The sequence below is a fragment of the Podarcis gaigeae genome (assembly GCF_964106915.1).
Source record: "Podarcis gaigeae genome assembly, chromosome: 9".
Taxonomy (NCBI): domain Eukaryota; kingdom Metazoa; phylum Chordata; class Lepidosauria; order Squamata; family Lacertidae; genus Podarcis; species Podarcis gaigeae.
The window spans coordinates 2,222,872-2,242,132 of record NC_139685.1 but is presented as its reverse complement, the minus strand read 5'-3'; the positions used below and the strand labels follow the sequence as shown (position 1 = coordinate 2,242,132).

The 19,261-nt window shown below is 40.8% G+C and overlaps 1 protein-coding gene and 1 long non-coding RNA gene across 2 annotated transcripts in view; one reads left to right on the top strand and one right to left on the bottom strand.

Annotated features, from left to right (window-relative positions):
* Positions 1 to 19,261, bottom strand: part of TSPAN3 (tetraspanin 3) — a 939,276-nt gene that overhangs the window by 376,365 nt on the left and 543,650 nt on the right. The gene's annotated exons all lie outside the window — the stretch shown is intronic.
* LOC310825218 lies at positions 899 to 18,284 on the top strand. The gene is made up of 4 exons (XR_014555166.1): positions 899 to 1,069; positions 5,565 to 5,725; positions 17,007 to 17,141; positions 18,071 to 18,284. It is a non-coding gene; the product is annotated as an uncharacterized lncRNA (long non-coding RNA).

Below are 19,261 nucleotides of genomic sequence, written 5' to 3'. Positions count from 1 at the left end.
GCTTTCCAGGTCAGGCGGGCAACAGGACTAAACAGCTTCTGGCGCAATGGAACACCATGATGGAAACCAGAGCACACAGAAATGGTGTTTACCTTCTTGCCACAGCAGTACCTGTTTATCTACTTGCACTGGCATGCTTTCAAACTGCTAGGTTGGCAGGAGCTGGGACGGAGCAACAGGAGCTCACCCTGCCATGTAGATTCAAACCGCCAACCTTCGATCAGCAAGCCCAAGAGGCTCAGTGGTTTAGACCACAGCACCACCTGTGTCCCTGAAGCACTTTATTAATATCCTAGTGCCACTGTCCTTCCAATAGCAACTTGTGCCCTTGTATTTGTGCCAGACCAAAATGCAGGTAAGGTTAGTGGTACATCTCCCTGCTACTAAACATAACTATGTCATGAATAATTTTCCCCTGATGGGACTAACGGAAGTACATGCCACTGGAGGGGTAGAATGATCGTAGATGTGTTTCCTCAAATTACTCTTACCGTTAGCCCGCAACTTAAATGCATTTAACTTTTATGCATTCAGCTTTATACACGTGGCAAAAAAACAAAAAAGACAGGCAGAAAGGGGAACAAGGTTCCGGGGGAAATAACTTTGGCAATTCCACCTGCCATTGAACCCAATAAGATTTGACTGCACAGGATTTTGGCTTTAGGCTAATATTACCATTAAAAGTAGAAACCCTTTCTTGATTTATATACAATGAACTGAACTGAAATACGACTGGAATTTACTTAACACTTGGGTTATTTCTTACATGCATGGCTTCTATTGAGACACAGGGTTGACCAGTAGCTGCTTTATTTTCTGAGCGGGCTACTTACAGACTTGCCTCATTTCCTGCTTGTGTTCTAGTGTTTCCAACTCTGCTGTCGATGTTTGCGCTGCTCATTCAGCAGTGGGAGGAAACCTGGTGCAGTTGCCTGCTGATGTATCACTGCTCTTTTGTATTTTTAATATTTCACATGCACACATTAACAGTAGGAGAGAAGTTGGGGAAGGGGTGCTCAGTGGAAGAGCATCTGCAGAAGGTCCCATGGTTAATCAATGGCATCTCCAGGTAAGTCTGGGAATGTCCCTTACCTGAAAGAATCCTGAAGAGCCAATACCAATCATTGTAGACTACTGAGCAGGATGGACCAGTGATCTGACAGTGTAGGGCAGCTTCCTATGTTCCTATGTTCAAAAGTGCTTGAGTGGCACATGTGAAATCTGTCCTGGTCTGCAGCATAAAGTAGTTTTCCTTTCCTTTCTTCCAGTTGCATTGCAGGTTTAGTAGGCGTTGAACTCATATACTACCCCCCACTGCTTTCTTTCTGATTAGCAATATTAATCAGAACATATAGTGTTATTTTTGGAATTCTAATCAGGAAAATCAAGGGGGTTTCTTTATTAACGTGCCTTGTATATAAATACCCATTGCAGGCAAAAAATACCATGTTCCCACTAAAGTCTGCTCAAGCCAAGGAGCCAAGATCCTTATTACTTATGCAAAGTTTTAGTGCCTCATAATTCTGCAGTCAAAACAAAGCAATGCAAATTATAAATGTGTATGCCAATAACTTGACCTGCATGTTTATACTGGTAACAGAATTGCACTTTCTCTTTGCAGGATTTGGTAGATATTAGTGTTGCTTTACACACAAACACACCACATTCTTCTCTCCCAAACACCATGTGCACCTAGTTGGGTCTGCCATACTATATTATGGTATGTTACCAGAAACATTATATTGTTACCAGAAAAATGCCCATTGCCTCCTGCCTTTGCCCTTCTCTAGGCACCTGTTGTGTGCCCCCCTGTGCCCCCCACATGTCCTTGGGTCCTAGATGTCCACAGTGACCTTTCCAAGCAGGCCATCTCATCCTGCCCTCCAGTCATTCCCATCACATTCTGTTTTATTTTTCCAATTTACTGTAATCATTACATGGTTAGCAGTCTTAGTCCTCATTGGTCTGTTTTGCCCACCAGGTTTTTTAAAAAATAGCTTTTGTATTTCTGCAAATCCCTCCAGCATGCTGATTCCCCCTCTAGTGGTCTTGTTTTGGCTACTGTTTCCACTCTGCGCCAGAGTTCGCTATTAGGAGAGATGCTGAATGTCAGAGTGAAGATCACAGCTAAGTACTTTACAGTCCAATCACAAAACATATTTGCCTCAATCTAGAAAAAAGTTAGTTGCACCTAATGCAACAGTCACATGTGCAATAAGTAGTCTTCAGAGTAAACATGGTAAAGACGGCAAGCACTAAATCCTTTCAAAATTGACAGGACAGTGTGGTTCAACAGCTGTGGACATTCTTGGAAGACACAGATTATCTAGACCCATTTCAGTCTGGCTATAGCTCAGGCTGTGTGATGGACCCTTGCTCAGAGGTCTGCACTGACTGCCAATTTGTTATCAGGCCAAATTAAAAGTGTTCCTATTGGTATATAAAAGTTTCTCCCATTGACTGCTACTGATTTTGGGGGACCTAACATTTTAAATGGAGCCACGGGATTCAATGTGGGTCCTGTTAAATTCACTCAGCCTTATTTCCAAAAAATATGTTACCATCGGTGTGGGATTTTGTATCTGAATGGGTAGTAGTAGCCTAACAGCTTTTGAAAGGCCATGTGTCAGCTATGAGACCTCTCCCGCTTCACCCAAATCCCCATTTCTGCCAAAAAGAGCAGTAACTGTGAAAAATCCAAAAGCAAACAGGAATCATTTCCTTCATGTACTCATTAAAGGGCATGTTTATCTATTCAAAAGAAAGGTGTGATTCTGCTGTGTACACAGTCCACAGTCCACAGAGTTATACAAGGTTCTCTTGCATCATGTGTCCTGGTTTAGCACACCACTTTTCTCAATACAGCATTTTTTATTGCCAAGAAGCCTCAGACCACATTTAGACCTGCACTGCCGTGATCCCTCATCGGTCACTCTTTAGGACTTTTCCAGAGAACTTTCTGCCTGGAGAAACAGTCAACTGCCGCAGAGGAGCTAGAAGTCTTCCCCAAGCAAGCACTTTTCTTGCAGGGATATCACATTTTCCTTGTGCTCAAAACACAATACGGGACTAAATCAGCAATATGATGGAAAAGTGGAGGTTTTCTATCCTCTGCAATACCCAGGCTAAACTACAGATTAGATGCAGATCTGGCCCAATCACATGAAACGTGGAGCCGTGTGGGATCAGGTGCCAAATCAAAGTGCAAAGCAGTTAGTTGTGGGGAGGCTGGACCCTCCCACCACCAAATTCTCCTACCATTTCCTCCCCAACTGAACTCTGATACCAGAAGTGGGCTTTCTGGGGACAAACACAGATGAGGGAAATGAGGGAGTAGAAAGCTACAAATTCTACTTGCACATTTCCTTTGCATTTAAATTACACACACACACCCATTGCCAGTCCACACATGATCACAACAGATATACATTAAAGTTATAGGTCCATTGGTGTCCTGGACAGTACAGCTCAAATAGTAGTGGTGGGAGGGCATCTAAGTATGACTATTACAGTTTTAAATGGCAATGCAGTTTCTTTTCTTTACCATGAGAACTCTAAATGTCTGGAAAAAATATTTAGGGGTGGGTGGGCAAGTGAGGAAGATGTACTCTCACAAGATCTTCCTTAGGCAGAAAGATCACTGTGAATTCTTACCTTACACTTCATAGCACATAGAAACCAGCCAAGATGATTCAAATGTCCTTTCAATCAGATAAATATTAACAAGATTTTTATGGACTTTGGGGTCCCAAGCCAACTCTCTTCTTCAAGTCTTCTAGTGATTGCTACTGGCTATGGAAACCAACTGCCTTAGCACCCAGTCTTTTCTGCACAGAGCTACAATTTTGCCAATCATTTGAGAAGGAATCAAGGCAGAGGATTAGCAACTTGGAGAAGTTGGGGTGAGATCTAGGGATAGATCCTTTACATGCCAGTATTTGTCTAAGCAAGCATTTGGTCCTTCTGTAATACCACTGAGCTGTGGAATACATATTCTTCCATTACTACTATTCCTAGCTCTACTGATTACCAAGTGATAGCACAGTGTAAACAAAACCTTTCTTATTTATAATTAGCTTTCTTGCCTGACTGAGTGATAAGGAGCATGCCATGCTTTGAATAAGAACATGCTGGAACAGAATACTCTAATTCACAGAGCGATCCCATCCATTAGTTACATACTTGGCAGGATAGAATTGCTACTAAATAAGTTGATAAGAAGTTGTAACAACTTCCATATTCACTAGCCTCTTCTGGTGCAATGGGAAAAAATGAGTCGCTAGTCCTGACTTTGCCCAAAGTTATGCTTGCTGAAGTGGCACAAGTGAAAATTCCGCACGTGGCTACTTCATTTAACACTAAAGGCAGGTAGATGAGGAAGATCCTAGCAGCTCAGTATTCTGACTCCCAGCCCCAGTGATTGCTAACACAATGAAATGCAGCCCATTTCCTGAAGGGTGGAGGAAGGGGAATGGATAAGCAAGGTGTGTTTTATGCTCTATGGCAGAAAGGGAGCAGGTAACATCATAGTCCACACAACAGGAGGTGTAAGTTATCCAGCCAGCAAGTGGCCTCTTTGTTCAGATACTGGTTTCTGAACACAGAGATGCATGAAACACATCTTTGTGCATGAAACCCACATATTGGTATATGTGATTGTTGTTAGCTGATTTGACTAGAGCAATAAATTGCAATATAAAGACTAGTAACTAACAAACTAAATAAACAAAGTAAAATTGGTGTTTATACTAAAACCAGATGTCATAATACCTGACAGTTGTCTGTCCAACTTTAAAAGAAATAGAAAAATCAAAGGAAGGGCATTTCACAACTTCTCTAGCCAAGCTGTGCCATTGCTGTGCCACTCTTTAAGTAGGCGGTTAATGTTTACTCGTTCTGTTGAACCTTTCGCTTCTTGTCTTGTCCTGTGAACTGAGGAAATAACAATTCCGTTCCCTGTGCTGTGCTTTGTCAGTATAAAGTGCTCTCTCTCATCCCATATATGCTTACCACAGGCAGTTACTGTGTGCCAATAACCATTTTTATAGAGGACAATTATGAATACAGGCTTGGTTTATATGTACCACTTAGCATCAGGTACTGGCATTACAACTGTGCAAAGAAGAACATAACAGATGTGTTACTAAATGGAAGTGTGCTAATAAACTACCGCTCCTGCTCCTTGACACACCAGATTGGGGCTAAAGACAAAATAAGCCTGGCAGCGATGGCAACTGCAAAGGCAATGAGGTGGCAAAGTTACTAGCACCAGAGGAAAGAGGCGTAAACCCTCAGGCAGCCTTGGCAGCCTTGTGTGTGACTAGGTGGTTAGTGTGCGTATTAGGAGAGCACTATCTGTCTCAAGCCCTACAAAAGTCTGGAGAAGCCCCTTTGTATATTACCTAAAAACAATGCAGCTTAAATGTTTCCAATGTGATTTTGTGATTTACCTTGAGTGGGATATTCCCTGAAGGGTGGCACACAAATGATTATATAATCAATACATAAGAAACATGCTCTAGATAAGCTGATGAAATAATGTGTTTCCTCCATTGCTAATTTAGCCCAGGAGATGACTCTTATGTGGCAATGAAAATACAAACATTTACCTGCAAAAGGGACTGGAAATGGCAGGTATCGTGTAACAAATCCCACCATTCAGACAAAAAGATCCATAACTGCTGCCACAAAGTTCTTCATGATCTAAAACAAAAAGAAATATAAGGTAGGTTAATTTTAGCCTGCTCTTCTTGCATGAAACAAATGTGATGATGTGGAGAAATAGAATAACTTACTGAAGTGTTTTAACACCTTGTTTGCCTTCATATTGTATGAAAAAGTGTTTCTATTATTATTACTTTTAATAATGACAAATAAAAGAAGGATTAACCTTACTCTCACAGCCTGCAAATGCATAGGCATCATCGCCATCTCCTGTTATGCAAACACAGAGTTTGGGATTCTTTTGCATGAACAGGTAGATGCAAGATCCATGCACAAAACCCTACAAAAGAGGAGTGGGAAAGGCAGCGTTGTCATTTGTTTGCTTTACGGTCTGTGCAAAAGGGCTTCAGCAAAGGAAAGCAGAGACTTATTGAATCCTCTCCTTCTGCCAAAGGACCAAGAACAGGAACCCTGATGCAGAGCTAGCTCTTCAGTACTTTGTGGGAAAGTGATAATGCAGGAGTCAGAACTGGTTTCAGTCCAACATCTGCACAGATCTGATGTCTCTGCTAGTGCATTAGAGTAGGGGTATCCTTTTGCAACTGAGTTCAGTGGGATTTTAATTGCATAAAACTCAGCACTAGATGACAGCCTTCAGATTTTACTTGATAGGCTCTGCTTGCATCATTATTATTATTAGTAGTAGTAGTATAAGTATTATTAGTATTATTTTTGGAGATCTCAGGAAGGTTCACATAATAAAAATCAAGATATAAAACCACTAAATACCTAATAAAAATAAAAAACAACAACCCAATACAGCCCCCCCCCCAAAAACACATTTTAAAAGGGCATAGCATATAAATCAGATCAACCAAAGGCTTGGTTAAAAAGGAATGTTTTTGCCTGGCGCCCAAAGGTGTATAATGGAGGCACCAGGTGAACTTCCCTGGGGAGAGCATTCTGCAGATGGGGAGCCACTTTAGGGAAGGTCCGTTCTTGTGTTGCCACCCTCCTGGCCTCTCGAGGAGGAGGCACACAAAGAAGAGCCTCAGAAGATGATCTCAGGGTCTGGGTAGGTTCATATGGAAAGAGGCGGTTCCTGAGGTATTGCGGTCCTGAGCCGTTTAAGGCTTTATAGGTCAAAACCACTGCTTTGAATTGGGCCCAGAAACTAATTGGCAGCCAGTGCAGTCAGGGCAGGATCGGTGCAATATGCTCAAACCATCTTGCTCCAGTGAGCAACCTGGCCGCTGAATTCTGCACCAGCTGAAGTTTCCAAACCTTCTTCAGAGGCAGCCCTACATATGCAGTAATCTAACCTTGAGGTTATCAGAGCATTGACAACAGTAGTTAGGCTATCCCTGTCCAGATAGGGGCATAGCTGGGCCACCAGCTGAAGGTGATGGAAGGCACTCTGGGCCACTGAGGCCACCTGAGCCTCGAGCGACAGCAAAAGATCCAGGAGGACCCCCAAGCTACGAATCTGCTCCTTCAGAGGAAACATAATCCCATCAAGAGCAGGCAACTTCCCACCCATCTGGTCTAGGGAACCACCCACTAGCAGTGCCTCGGTCTTATCTGGACTGAGCTTCAGTCTGTTGGCTCTGATCCAGTCCATTACTGAGGCAAGACTTCCAGCACTTCCACTGCCTCACCTGCAGATGTAAAGGAGAAATAGAGCATACTGCTGACAACATACTCCAAACCTCCAGATAACCCCACCCAGCAGTTTCATGTAGATGCTAAACAACATGGGGGATAGGATTGAGCCCTGCGAAACCCCACATTGAAGGTTCCACAGGGCTGAAAAGCATTCCCCAAGTATTAAAAGACAAATCTTGAAATCTTCCTTACACCTTCAGATTGAAAAGTCTACTTGTTTCCACTAAGCACAGATAAGATTAACCACAGTTTTTCTGAGTTCAGACAAAAACAAGGGGCAAAGCTTCTGATTTCCTCCTCAGAGTTGCACCAGAGGAGGCGAGGAGCACATTAGCCTAGGGGAAGGCTAGGCTTGCTCTCAGCCAGTAAAGTAACTGGCCAAATTCACAAATAGAACTTCTCCAGTGAGTAAGGATTGAAAATCTAGTTCTCCCAGTCCTAATCAAATAGTGTAATGATTACGCTGCACTGTTTCTCCAATAGCTACTTCAGAGCTGCTGATACACACATAAACATTTATATCCCACCCTTCTGGTGGAAAAGAACATAAACGTTGTGTGTAAAAGCACACAAATATTTGCTACATTTAAAATTGCTATTTCATAAAAACAACAATATAAAACAACTAAGCAAGGATAGAGGAAACCAGAAGTGGCTTGTCAGGTGTGGCAGAGGGAGAGGCATCCTCACAGCGGTGGTGGTACCACTGTCTTCAAAAGGATATGATGTTAGCTCTGACATACAGGTGTGTGCAAACCCACCAACCCAGAGCTCTCCCAACTACTTGACTTGCCCAGTGGTCCCTGCCTCCACTGCTGCTCCTGAGCCATAGATGGAGGAACAGCAACAAACAAAACAGATGGAGGAAATATGCCACTTACAAGAAAAGCCATAGATGGAGCCATAGATGGAGGAACAGCAACAAACAAAACAGATGGAGGAAATATGCCACTTACACACTATCTTCAGCTAAGAACTCCAAGTGAGAGTGCAAACGCACTTCATAGCGCAAGGTATTCCATAGTTGATGTGCAGCCACTAGGAAAGCTTCCACAAAAACACCCTAAGGGTACACAATCTTTAAATAAAAATATCTTTCTTGCTGAAAACTCAAGGACAGGAAGGGGACAGATGGCAGAATATCCTGGTTAAAAGTGAATTCAAAGAACAACGTAGAAAATGCTAAAACTCCATCCGTCCGCCAATTTAGTTCTGCCTCTGACATGTTTCCCTGATAAGGATCTCTTACAACATTTCTGAATCTTCCCGAAGCTTTGCCAAATCATCAAGAGAGGCAGGCAGACAACACCTTTCTTCATTTCCTGCATTTTGAGTTGCATGAACAATGCTGTAAGGAGGCTGTACAATATATTAAAATACCTAGATTAAAAGTTGCCTTTAAACTAGCACTGAGAGTGAACTTTGGTAACCACTACAACAACCCTATTCAGAAATAAACGGGTCCAACAGATCAAAAACTAGCCATCTGCACTGCCATAAACCCTGTGGAGATCCCTAGGCAATTGAAATCTTGCCCCGCCCCTCTGTATGCATGCTTTAGTGGGATAACATGGAACTAAGAAAGCTTGACTGTAATTTTCTTTCAAGATCAAATTAGTATTATTTTGATCCATTGTCATGGGGCCCCTAAAAGGCCCATAGGCCGCTGCCTACTCTGCTTATCTGGTAATCTGGCACTGGCCAGCTGGTAACCTGAAAACTGTGATATTATTTTGCTGAGTTTCACCTAGTATCGGAGTTTAAAGTGGAAGAGAAGTAATGCTAAAGATCTTCCAGGAGAACAAAGGAAATAAAGAGCTGCTGCTTTTACTCTTCTTCTTTGGCGATCATATGCAGCCGAGTAAGACTGTCTTCCATAAACACGGTTTTAACAATGAGTCTGTAAGTGACTGTGGAGGCCAGTTATGGATCCACATGTCCTTCCACAGTGGGGACATAGGTTTCCAGGTGGGAGTTGATCACGGTGAGGGTTTGCCAAATGAACCTTCCTCTTAGCACGTTTTTCCTTTCATCCTGGTTTGAGCGTCTTCAGAGTCCATGACACCTTTGGTAAAGGCTGTTCTCCAACTGGGGCACTTGCAGGCCAGTGTTACTGAATTGTCAGTGTTTATGCTATACTTTTTAGATTTGCCTTGAGAGAGTCTTTAAACCTCTTTTGTTGACCACCAGCATTACAATTTGGAATAGAGTAGTTGCTTTGGAAGACGGTAATCAGACATCTGAACAACATGACCAGTCCAATGAAGTTGATGTTGAAGAATCATTGCTTTGACACTGGTGATCTTTGGTCTGGTGATTCCATCAATGGTGTCTCCGAGAAAAATTACATATGACTTGGGAAGACAAGCAAACTAATGTCAGCGTACTGGAAGAGGCAAAGATCAGCAGCTGCTTTTGCTAACACTCCTGTCCAGATCCAGTATAATCATCTGAAAGAAAGTGGCTGGTGGGACAGGACAGCAAGAGCAGGGAACAGCAGCAAAGCATCTCTTCATGGCCTTATAGTTCTCTCAGATCAGCTTGCAGGGAATATCATTCCACAAAGAAAAGATATTATTTGCCTTTAAGGCCTCCCCCCCACCAAATAATTTTTGAAATAAATAAATAAATTATACCCCCCTCTCTACGTGAATGCAATGGGTGGGACAAGTTAGCAGCTCCTCCTGCTATACTTTATATCAATATTTATTAGAAAGAATATTTTAGCAAGAGCTATTTTTAAAAAGATTTTTAAAAATATTGCTACATGTTAAGACCAAGCATCTCCATTAAGAAAGAATCCGCTTGTGGCATAACACCCTTGAGAACTATGTGCTACCTTGCACTCTAGGTGTCATAGTCACTGTTATTTCTAGCAGCACCTGAAAATGGGGCAGCAAATATGGAAACATGGTGCCACAGTAAGACCACTTTTTAAATGGTCGGAAAGTTGTACCAATTTTTCCATTCTCAAACACTAGAAAGGAGATCTAGCTTAAGTTGATATTTCCCATATATAAATGTGAGTCTCTAAGGGATATTTCTGCATGATCTGTCAAAGTGGAGAAATATCCCGCAGCCCAGCCAGTAACAGAAATGCTACTTCCTGACCAGCACAGCCCAGGTAGGAAGCCAGGAGGGCAGAGAGTAGCTCAGGGATGTTGTTTTTACAGAACTATAACCAGATTTGCTTGTTCATCCGGTACTGTTCTTTGTTGACAAAATAAACTCATCTAACCTGAGTTTCTCTATTTTTATTCAGATTCTGTGAAGTTTGTTAGAGAAGTCTGATTTCGAGGCAGGTCTACAGTCTGTATTATGGCATGTCTACAATGTGACTAGAATACAAATGTTGTGTTACTGTATTTAGAGGGCTGTAATCACTACAAGTAACTTCATGGTTTACAAAACACTCTAAAAGCTCGTATAAAAAGCTACAGTAAATATCATCAATCTCTGTACTCATTTGTAGGCTCTTCTGAATTTCGTAACTTGTGCTGTGAATGCTGAACTCCATGCAGCTACAGTGAAGGAAGTGGAACACCAACTTGGCTGGGGGAAATTTTCATACAGGCTTAGTGACAGGAGTGCATTGTGCTATGAAGGGGCTTGAAGCCAGGGGAACTTTGGGAGTTAGTCACTTGCTGAATGCAGTGTGGCCATGGAAGTAAAGGCCCACCTTCCTGGGTGAGAGATAGATTCTGACTAGGGATATTAAAGACTGTGTGCTGCGGGAAGGCATGGGATCTAAAAGGCTGCACAGAAGCAAAAGGGGAAGTAGAAATCACAGGGCCTAAGGATAAAGAATGCCAAAAATATTCAAATTCAGAATAATTAGACAGGTATTTGCCTATATGACTCCAAAATATTGCAATCAAGTTATCATTTAGAAGTGATTTGAATATTAATTACATGGAGAACAACAAATGAATTTATTATATAGTAGTTGTTTGTACATTGTGTTTGTACAAACAGGATGAAATTGTATTAAAGACATCAGTCAGCTGTATGGGTGGAAGAGCATCCATTATTTGCATCCTATCTCAAAGGTTCAGGACACTTTACAATTTGAAATGTTTATGATCTGTGGTTCAGTACAACTTGTCTACTGGATTCCTTCTTACTAGTACATAGGGGGGTGGGGGGGGTGCATGCTTTCTGGAGATGGGAGAAACAAGTTGAGGAACTAAAAAAATAAACTAGTCTGGAAATCTGGGGTGGGGGTGGGGGGAATCTAGTCAAGAGAAGCAGAGAATAGCCTATTAAGGAATTCATATTTTTGATGAATTATTGTATTGATTTTCATTGTAAAAAAAAAGCTTGTATCAAAAGTGCTAGAACTCAGTTCCTGCGGCCTCCTCTCTTCCCAACATCCTTGGAATGGCCATATTGATTGATTGATTGATTGATTGATTGATTGAATTTATATACCGCCCTATACCTGGAGGTCTCAGGGTGGTTCACAGAACAAAATAAAAATATAAAATAAAAATAAAAACAACAACCCAATAACACCCCTAAAAAAAGAACCACAAAATTTTAAAAGGGCAAGTACATGTGAAGCCACCTTACACTGCCAGACCAGAGGCATCAAGCAGTATCTGCTCTGAATGATCGTGGCCCTCTGTCTCTTTCCCATCCCTGAGCTCCTTTTAAATGGGAAATGCTGGGACGTTCTGCATGCTAATCATATGCGTGCCAAGCTATAATCTCACTCCACTGGAGGACAGGAAACTCAAGATCCTGTACGCTGGGCCTGTTCCCTTGCTCAGGTCCAGAAAGAGGTGATGGGAAGGTAATTGCAATGAACCACCTGGTTCATTTTCCCCAAGCTATACACTGAAACTAGTGGGAAAAATCACCTCTCTTAGTAGCCATCCTATTTCTGCAGCACACTGATTTTATGGCAAAACCATACATTGATAGTAAAGAGAAGGGCTGTTATGTGCTTGTGCTATAAGGGGAGCCCCATCAACTAATTGCACCGATTGCCAATGACTACCAGCCAGGATGGCTCTGCTCTGCCTCCACAGTCAAAGGCAGCAATGCTTCTGGATGCCAGTTGCAGGAAAGCACAGGAGGGGGTCTTGTGCTCAGCTCCTGCTTGCAGGTACCTTGTAATGGCATCTGGTTTGCCACTATGGGAACAGGATGCTCAACTAGATGAGCCATTGTTTTTAGGATGTTATGGCTGTGTTCTTGTGCAGTCTAATAGAGAGTGGAAAGACATTGCAAACAACTCATGATCTAGTAAACTTCAGGGAAACCGTTAACCAAACGTTCTTGAACATTAAAGAACATATTGCGTTCAAGAACATACTGAGGGTGGGCATATACTAAATCAAATAAAATTAGATACTAAAATAGGAAAATATTATTTAAATGGTGGAACATTTCTGTGAGAGCAGGTAGTATTTCATTTCTCCATAAGCTTTCTTGCTTAGAAAAGTTCATCATCAATCAATCAAACCTTTGTTGCATTAGCATACAGCCATAGCAGGATAAGACAAAAATGATAGAGACAAGCAACCAAACAAGATTCAAAGCGATATTACTGGCGTTATGACATTTAAATTACACTAAGACAATAATGTAAAGATTTAGTTGCCGGCGCCGGGAATCTAAAATGCGGATGTATATAAAGCATATAATGGCCCCAAAATAGGCTTGGCACATTAGGTTAAAAAGGTAATAAAAAGAATTAAAATAGGTCCAGGTCTAGGACACACTACCCAGTCAGAGTAGCCCTGAGTTTCAAAGCCTGCACTATAAAGATTGCCACCCCACGTGAAATTTGGGGATTTGCGTCCACAAGAAGTGATTTCAAACAGTCTTCTTTAGATGTGATGGTGGACGGAATCAAGAGGAGGAGCTTAGTTCTTATTGGCTCATAAATAGGGCAGTAGAAAAAGAAATGTATGAAGTCCTCTACTTCATTCATTGTGCATGGACATAGACGCTGAGTAATAGGGGTCTTAGAATAAATCCCCTGCAAGAAGGCCATGGGTATAGAGTGGAAACGGGCCATGGTAAACGCTCTTCTCAAATTGGGCTCCGTCAGGTCTATCAAGTAGTTGGCAAGTGATCTTACCACTTTCACTTTAGGGAGCCACATGGAGAGGCGAGCTGTGGTGGACTGTGCCCGGTCCATGGCCTCGTCTCTTGTAAGAATCCAGGCCCGGATTTTATGTTGGTCCCAAGATGACAGCGTGTCAAGATCTGGGAGGGAGTAGCGTGCAGTAATAGTCTCCATAGCCTTGGACCATTTGTTGCTATGAGAGCAAGTTAAAAAGGCTTGCCTGGCTAGTAGGGAATCTGGGGCTTTGATTAATTTACAATAAAAACTAATAATTCTAATGTGGGCTCTCGCTACAATGGAGGGGAGGCCCAGTTCTGTTCTTAACTGTGCAGCAACCGAGCCCTTGGGGAGACCCAGTAACTTTCGTGCAAAGGAGTTTTGTAGAATCTCTTGTGCAGTCTAATAGAGAGTGGAAAGTGATGACATCGCAAACAACTCATGATCTAGTAAACTTCAGGGAAACCGTTAACCAAACGTTCTTGAACATTAAAGAACATATTGCGTTCAAGAACATACTGAGGGTGGGCATATACTAAATCAAATAAAATTAGACACTAAAATAGGAAAATATTATTTAAATGGTGGAACATTTCTGTGAGAGCAGGTAGTATTTCATTTCTCCATAAGCCTTCTTGCTTAGAAAAGTTAATTAATATATAGGTATGATCATCTCCACTGTGATCTCTATCACTGTGCAGAGGAACAATATGTTGCCCACAAGCAAAGCAAAAAAGGAGCATCTTTAATCATGTTAATTCTTTTATGCATAGATAATTCCACATTTTCACACTAATATGTTATGCTGTTCAATATGCACATCAACATCAGCTGAATATTTGTGCCCACTAATCTGGCAATGTAAACAGAAGCCTAAAATTTGTATGCACCTGCAAATGAGGGACACACCACTGCTTGCACATATTTTAATACATCAGGCAATTCAGTCCAAAACAGTGAATGCCTGAAAATAGTCTGCAAAATCCACAATCTTGTCCACACACATTACCTATGAATGTTTTGCCCAAGAAACAAGTTAATTTGCCAGAGGAAGTACAGAATGACCTTCTTTTCTCCAACCTTCTCTATTCTTTTGTACAACAGTCTGTATCTCACCTCTTGCCATGACTAAATGGCTTTCTTACTTTCTAAACTTCATCTACCCATCTGAAATATGGGGATAACACGAATCCATATGACAGGGCTAAATGTAAGGAGGATTACAAGATACTGGTTGCAATCAAACAATCCAAACCAGGTTAAAAAGTAATAAAATAAACCCTTTCCACAAGGGCAGGAGAGAGAACATGTGAGCACAAGTATATGAAACCAGTATGTGAAGTGGTTTGATGAGTCACAAAAACAAACCATTGAGCAGTCAGAAATATAACAGAGTTGTGAATATCAGTACAGCCAAAAACCTTAAGGAAGTTACCTGTTCGCATATTATTCTGACCGCTCGTAGTTCTTGATCACCGCCTATTCTTCGAATGCCCTGAAGACAAAAACACCTTGTTTTATTCCAAATGTTTTCTGTCTGATGAAACAGCTAGGATTATTTTCATCAAAACTAAATAAATACTCAGTTGGCAGTCAGCAGATATCTGTTACCCTTTATGTAAACACAATTAATTTTAAATCTAACAGCAAACACTGCTGCATTCAATAGCTCAGTGGTCCTGATTTTTTTGTTAACTGCTTCCTTTGTTCCTGCAGTTACTGTACTTTTCCGTGTATAAGGCTAGATTTTTTTACTTTAAAATAAGGTTAAAAATCTGGGGGCATCTTATAAATGGATATTGCATATGCCCATTTTCTAAATTTAGGATCCCCAAAAGTATGGGGGTGTCTTATACACGGAAAAATACGGTAATTTATTTGGGCAATTCTCCTTTAGTTTTTGTTAACTCCACCTCCACGCCCCTGCAAATTGCAGCACCAGTCTGTCTAACATAGTCAAACAGCACTATAAAATCTTTAAATATTATTGTAACTTTAGTTAAATCCAGTTTGGAGGTTATGTCCACTGTAATACATCCCAATGAGTTTAAATGGGCTATGACTGATCTATAGCCTATTAATTGCTGTTTATTATTGTGAATATGCATTGTGATATAAACAGAATGAGGATATTATACTGAAGTATGGTTTAGCATTACATCTGAAAGTGCCATCCTTAACCTATGGATTGCTGTGTGTCTAAGACTGAGTCCAGGCTGCCTTTTAATATGACCTTTGCTCTAGCAATGTAGTGGCAACCAGAATGAGAGGAGAGAAGAAGAAAGTAATTTATGGAGCAGTTACCAAAGAGAACGGAGCTTTTCTTCATCAGTCACCCTCTTCAGCTCATCTGCTAGACCAGGCTTCCTCAAACCCGGCCCTCCAGATGTTTGGAGACTACAATTCCCATCATCCCTGACCACTGGTCCTGCTAGCTAGGGATCATGGAGTTATAGGCCAAAAACATCTGGAGGGCTGAGGTTGAGGAAGCCTGTGCTAGCCCCTGGTCTATTAAATGCATAGATGGGTCCTGCTCCTGTGTGGCTTGCAGATGATGTTCTCAAACCCCTTCCTCTCCAAGAACTCAACAGAGATATGGTTCTACCTCTTAGTATAAACCAAGAGTGAGGTTGGTAAGGAAAACGTTTTGTCGAAATCTCTGTCATCAGTGGTAGCTTTATTTATGAATTATGATGCAGCTCTTCAGTCCACTACACCAGTGCATACGATCGACATTATTAAAGTGTAAACTTAGATGGCCTGTTGAGCTGACCTCCAATCAAGGTGAAGAAACGGGGAGGGGGGAATCCCACTAAGGCAAAATTAGTTACCATAGAATCATAGTTAAAAGGGTCCACATGGATCATTCTAATCCAACCCCATTTCATCCAATGTGGGGCTCATTAGAATAGTTTCGTATGAGTTCTGAGTAGGGATGCAACCCAGTAATAAAAATGTTAATTCATTAATCATGTAAGTCTCAGACAATTAATTTATAGATTAAATTTGTCTAAATTTCATATTAGTAAAAACAATATCCCCAAAGCCAAAAGCATATTTCCTTTCAGTTTATGCACACATGTATGCTGGCCAGCGTCCACTCAGCTAAATGAGCACCAGGAGGACACCCAGATGCAGCACATTTAACAAGAGCAGGCACAGGACTATAAATTCCAGAGTGAAAGTTATACCCAGCTGACCACTGTTTGATGCAGCAAGCATCATCTTAGAAGAGCATTCTTTTTGTGTGTGAAGACAGTACTTGCACCTACAGTCTTTATGAGTAATTCGTGTTAAAAATAATAAACAATATCTAGTGGAGGATTAATTGTGAAGTCTTTTAGTCAACTAAATATGTTTAATTGATTAATCTGATTAAGCAATTAAGCATTGCATCCAAGGTGTTTGGTTTGCCAGGTTCGTTGCTTGCTAAAGATACATTTACATAACTTATTTACATTGGCCATTATTGATTTCACATACATTTGGGAACAAACTATTTTTAAATCTTTATTATTTATTTATTATATTTGTATACTAGCAGTGTGGTTGGATTAATTCAATTCCTTTTAATTATTTCCTTTTCCTTTGAAATATGCAGGGGATACTCATCACTTATCCAGGAGAACAAAAAAGATTCCTTCCTAGTTCAAGGATTATTAATGAGCAGATTGGGTATAGATATGAGGACAAACAGTGGAGGAGAAAATCTGACTTCCTTTTCCAAGAAACATTAGTGAGTATCTTCCACCCAAACACATCTTCTGCTACTTTTCAAAGAAGTGCAATTTGACCCTTGCAACATACAATTTCTAGTGGTGTTTCTATCAGTTTCCAGTTATTTTTAGTACATACTTCAGGTCAGCTGCTGGTTAAATCAGTCTAAACAATGGCCCTCAGTCAACTGATCATGGAGTTTCCCCTACCCCTAGAAGACCTTCACAGACACACTTGCAATAGTAATAATCAGTGTCAAGGTCTCGCATGTACCAGGCAAGTTTCCTCCTACCAATTACCCAGGCAGTGCGTGAACAATAGGAAATGGCACTTTGTGTAATCTGACTTTAGGGCTTGACAACTAACTGCATTCCCACTGTGTTTACAAGGAAAGGAGCAATACAAAGTGCTGTATTGCATAATGTAATGTACAGATTACTATACCCCAGGAGAAAGCTGAATGATGTACTGGTGACAATGCTTTAGGAGTTATATTTTTGTTGCTGTGAATTCACCATTCCCATACTATGGGTGGACAGGCTATTAACCGGCAGAGTCTCCAAAGGAGATCAAAAATTGAAATGGATACCCACTGTGCTTCAAGTAAATATACAGAAGATCCTGTTTTACTCAGGGTTGGAGGAAAGAAAGGATTAAACAGCCCCTTATCCAGAGCAAACAAAATTGAAGAGAAATAACCATCTAAAGGAGCTCAACTCTGTTTCGAGTTGCAACCTTGCAAGAGAGAGTGAGAGAGATTCAGAGATTTCTTGCTGAAATAGCCATCCCTGTCCTAAACTAAACATGTTTAATTTGGGGAAAATATAATAAATTGCACTTACTAATTTCCATAGTTACTAACAATGGTTATTTTCAAATTTACATTTCATACTTGTGTAATAACATCTACAAAAAAGCTAAAATTGTGCTCTATTGCTTTTGTTGCAGGTAATCTAAATCCTGATACTAAATCAACCAGCAGAGCACAGTGGACCTTTTGTGGATGAAAGAGGTTGCACTTGGAATATTACACATTCACCTATGTCACTTGAAACACTTTTTTCCATTTGCCCTGGATAATGCAGGATCATCCAATATTTGTCAAGAGGAAACGTCTGAATAAATTTTGTTCATTTTAAATGGCATACTGTTTCATAAAAAGGTTAAAGAGATCTATACTTACGGTATAAATAAAATCAATGATGATTCTTGAAAGAATAATCAATTTCTTTATGTATCCTGATTCTGCAACAGAAACATTAAATGACAGCTCCCTGAATTACACTGCTTAATTAACAGTTCTTCTCTGTGGCTCATTTCTACAGCTGTATGTTCTATCAACTTTGTATATAAGGAAATAAAACTGAAAACAGTAAGAGGCATCAGTAAAAAAAAAAAAAAGCAGACCTGAGTGCTTACCTGAGTGTTAAAATTCCAAACTGCGTGCACAAAATGATGCATTTAAGTTAAAGAAAATGCAGTGTATTCAGCAGCAAGGTCTGGCATTATGTACTTGATGCTCAAAGCTGACAATTTATATGACTGCATAGTGCAACGTGGGTGAGGTTGAGGCACAGACAAAGGTGTACACAGAGGCCAGGTATGGGTCAGGAGAACCGCCCCTTTGTTCTCACAGCATTGCATACATGTCACTGTAACAGGGCTTTGATCGTAAAGCAAAAATGCACTGTCAGTGACATTTGACTGAACTTCAAAGCAACTTCCAAATAGCAACATGAACAGAAGAAGCTAACTCTCTGGTTACAAACGTAAATTTAATACATGCTTGCTTTGTTTAACACTTGAAATGTACCGTATTCTGTATTCTTAACAGATAGTTCCAAGCTACTTTAAAATGCCAGTGGCTAACCTTGCAGCTCTTAGAGGCAGTTCCATGACCTACATTTCAAATCAACTACTGCACCCAGGTTGATTAGATCTATGCACCTGAACCTATACTTCAAACCAATTCCCGAAAGTACTTTGATTAGATCCATATAATCACCTTTAGGGCAACCTGTTGCCTGTGAATTACTTATGTGACAGTGATGCTATCTTTACTATCTCTTTGTCACATTTTTCAGAGAAAGCATATCCAAATTCTGAGGCATGCATATACGTATGTTTGTGGGAAGTTGG